The sequence below is a fragment of the Medicago sativa genome, chromosome 2 (assembly GCF_051527215.1).
Source record: "Medicago sativa cultivar Bolivia chromosome 2, Bolivia_mono, whole genome shotgun sequence".
Taxonomy (NCBI): domain Eukaryota; kingdom Viridiplantae; phylum Streptophyta; class Magnoliopsida; order Fabales; family Fabaceae; genus Medicago; species Medicago sativa.
The window spans coordinates 32,115,716-32,120,105 of NC_140750.1; the positions used below are offsets into that span (position 1 = coordinate 32,115,716).

Here is a 4,390-nt window from a genome sequence, read left to right on the forward strand (position 1 = left end):
GGGTTGTTAAGCAGCTGTCGGCGCCGTTTTGGCCGTGGATTGCTCTGTTTCTCACACTTAACCAGAGAGTCATTTTCTTTGTGTTGTTGTGTTGTCGTGTTCATCTATCTGTTTTTGAGATTGGTTGGGGTTTGTTGGTTGGGTTTGCCGGTGGGCTTCACCATACCTTTGTCGTTGTTTTAAAATGGGTCCGGACAACATTCTTCGGCGGTCGTTGTAACACCCCGTTTTCCCAACATAAAAATTTCTTAATAAAAATCAGAGTTTAACAACTTAAACAGAATGCTACATTTCTTAAAAATCATAAATGGAATAAATAATAATTTATCCTTCAAAATCCATCAATGTAATATCTAAAACTTCGCAACGGAAATTATTTCAACATCTTAAATAATCTTTGGCACAAGGGTCTCAACATAAAATCTCAAAGCAACTTAGTTCGATAATAATTCATGAAAACTTTTTAAATAATACGTAAGGAACAGAAAGCAATAACAAATTCCCATCCCGTTACGTATCAGAGCACCTAAGACACACTTGTGAGGAGTCCACTCACGACCGCAACTAATCTTGGTTACCTGCAAGTTACCCATATGAAGAGCAACATTTTCAAGCAGAAGGGGTGAGATTTCACAAGCAACAATATTAAGCATATAACTCATCAATTACATTTAACAACATAAACTTCATATAATTCAACAATTATATTCAAATACATCGTTATCATCAATTCATCTTAGCAATGTATATCTAACACCTTAACTTCATTGATTAGGATCACTATTTATCATATGACAGTCTTAATCTTCATCACATATCATCAATAACATCATCACATATCATCATTAATAATCATAACATCATCACATATCATCATTAATAATCATAACACCATCACATATCATCATTAATAATCATAACATCATCACATATCATCATTAATAATCATAACATCATCACAAGGTAATTCGTTAAAACATCACAACTTAACAACTTGACTTGACAATGCATCTAGACTCGACTATGCAACTCTTAACGTCTTAAACCATCTCGAATCATCATGAAATGCAAATGCATGTGGTACCATTCTAGGGCATAAGCCCTCATCGTCGTTGAGCATAAATATACTCCTAGGGCATAAGCCCTCATCGTCGTTGAGCAAAAGCTCCTAGGGCATAAACCCTCATCGAAGCCCTCATCGTCGTTGAGCAAAAGCTCCAGGGCATAAGCCCCCATCTTTAAATGAGTATGCATGGACTCAACATCTTACGTCTTAGAAACTTCATGAACATCTTACAACTCTTTGACTTAGACCGACATTTACATCTTAAATAAGATCAACGGCAACATATGCAGCACTTATAAATTAAAGTCATTTCATATCAGCATCACAACATAACAGTATCAAATGATAATAATAGCATCTTAAGCATCACATCAACATAAGCATCATAAATAACACATATAGTGCATATATAACAATCGCACATCACTAATATTCTTAGTCATCTTATAACAACTTCACAGATCATCATTAATATTATATACAAACATCAACAATTTATCATATAACATCGTATTCAAACATCAATAATTCATCATATATCATCGTATTCAAGTATCAACAATTCATCATGCATCTTTGTAAGAACATAAATAATCATGCACAACATATTTTCATGTCAAACCAAGGCTACTGGAAAGATATCACCATTATCAACAACTTTCATGTTTACAACAAAGATCAATTCAAAACAGAAACATATGAACAAAACGCAAAAACATGAAACGGAGAATGCTGTCAATGTGCAATTTCGCTAAGACCTTCTTGTAGTATTTTCATCATAACTCAAAGACCAAACATCATTTTCACGTCAAACTAAAGCCACTGGAAAGCTAACAAAAGTATCTAAAACTTTCATGTTTACGCCTAAGACCAATTCTGTATCGATCAATACCAGTTTTCATTTTAAATTCGGAAAAGTTGTGCTGAAAGTCCATAAAAATTCACTGTGACCTACGTGCAGTAATTTGACCATAACTCAAGTTCTATAAATCCTTTTAAAGTCAAACCAATGGCATTAAAAAGCTAACATCCATACCTACAACTTTCGTGTTTACACCTAAAGCCAATTCAAAAGTGAAATATGTGAAAAAGATGCAAAAACATGAAACAGAGAATGCTGTCAGAGATAGCTCTCGGGAAAACTCCATTTTTCATCCCAAAATCCCAATTTTGAATCCCCTAAGCCCAAATTTGGTCCCAAAGTTTGTTTAAACGTTTCTAAACATGAAAAGACACCTAAATCCATATAAAACTTGAACTAAAACACCCTTTCAACAAAAATCACCATTTGACCCATTTTTCATGAAAACCTTCAAGAACAACATAAATTCACTTCAAGCTCTATGATTATGATTACCCATGGATTATCTAAGGTCTGTACACAATTTCTACATCAATCTAACAACTTCTCATCATCTAATCATCAATTCTCTCTCAGAACCCTAATTCGTAAATTCTCACAAACTAATCCTAGAACATGTTAATTGCTAATTCAGAATTACAGACTTAATATTACCGAATGATAGTCTCACCCTTACCTTAGAATCATCGATTGGCAGCCCTTCTCTTGGTTCTTCTCTCCTCTTGTTCTCTTCTCTCTAAACCTTGTTTTCTCCAAATCCTTGTTTTTTTTGGCATATGTTAGTCTTTCAACCAAATATCTCCTCTATTTATAATACTAACTTCTCTTCTTAAATCTAATTAGGCCCAATAACTCTCTTCTTTCTATTTCAGCCCCCAAATCTACTTATTCTAATAATTATATTTCTCCACTAAATATATTCTTCCACTAAATATATTCTTCCATTAAATATATACAATAGGGGCTACTAATAAATATATTTCTACACCAGATAACATATATATTTCCATACAAAATAACAAATATATTTCTACACCAAATAACATATATATTTCCACACAAAATAACAAATATATTTCTACACCAAATAACATATATATTATACTAGTAAATACCAGCGTATAACATAACAAAATATCACTCATCAAAATAAGTCGACTAAATTATAAAAAGACATCTAATCTCAATAAAATAATAAATAATAAAAGTAGGGCGTTACAGTCGTCACAATGTTCTCAATCGTGCCTCAGGTGCGATTGTTTCAAAGTTCGCTTGGTTGGAGAAGGATCGTTAGTTAGAACACAATCCTTTGACATTGTGTTGCGGAGGTCGTCATTTTGGTTTTGTTTGGCTTTGGGGGGGTTGTTTGGTTGTGATTATTGTGGCGAGGGATGGTGTTTGTGAATGTTGAAGGATTTGAATTTTTAACGCGGTGATGGAGTTTGAGTAAGATGAATTTTGTAAGGAAGATTGTCCGGTATAGATTTGTAGTCAGACGAGGTGCGACTGTTGAAAGTGGTTTCGGCTTTGTCTCTATGTTTTGGGTTTTGGCAATGGTAGGGGTGTTGGTGTATGTTGTTGTGGCTTTTGTTTGGTTTTTAGGGTTGTTGTGGCTTTTGTTTGGTTTTTAGGGATGTTGTGGGGAGGTCTTGTGTTGGAATTTGAAAGTTGGTTTTGTATTGGCTTGTGTCGGACGAAGTGCGGATGTGGTGGAAGGTTGTGGTAGGGGCTGATTTGCTCAATGGATTCTAGTCATGGGTTTTGTTTGCTTGTTGTTTGGAACTCATATTGATGCAGTGGCTTGCAGATGTGGACAGATTTTAGTGGTCTATTAGGTTGGGGGTTGGGGCCAGTGTTAATGTTCATGAGAGTTTGTGCGGTTCGGTTTGGTTGTTTTACGTAATAGTTTGGGTGTTGTTGGTAGCTCTTTCTGGTGTGATCAATATGGCTTTTATTGTGAGGTTTTATACATGGACTTTGGTTTGTCCGTGTCTCTTTTTAGGTGTTCCGCCTATATACGACACCGTTGCTTTGTAAATCTTGTTTCACTTGTCTTTGTTCGTCGTGAACAAGGATTTGTTATTAATAAATTTAGTCTTTTCAAAAAAAAGAGTTCTTTTTGAAGTAGTGACTCACCCTAATCAAAGGTTCCACCTATTTCCACTATCTGCCATGTGTCCTTTGATTCTTCTATCTCTCCCACAATCTCTATTTTCTTCCATCCTTATCTCTCTTCTCACCCTTATTAATATTCTCGGTTGTAGAAGCAAACATATGATCAGGTCTTTGGTGCTTATTGCTGATGATGCTAAGGGATTTTGCTTCTCTTTTCCATCATCCTAAAACGAGATTTCCATGTCAATTTTGTCCACTATGTCCAAAAAAGAAAGACCTGTACAAATTCCAATTCAAACAAGAAAAGAAAACGTGTGTTAAATTGTACCAAACAAAAAAAAAAGGAA

The 4,390-nt window shown here is 34.7% G+C and overlaps 1 long non-coding RNA gene across 1 annotated transcript; it reads right to left on the reverse strand.

Moving 5' to 3' along the window:
* Positions 1 to 373: 373 nt before the first annotated feature.
* Positions 374 to 3,142, reverse strand: LOC146946295 (uncharacterized). Its single transcript, XR_015028233.1, has 2 exons — positions 2,605 to 3,142; positions 374 to 578 (listed from the first exon to the last, which is right to left on the reverse strand). It is a non-coding gene; the product is annotated as an uncharacterized LOC146946295 (long non-coding RNA).
* Between the last annotated feature and the right edge of the window lie 1,248 nt (positions 3,143 to 4,390).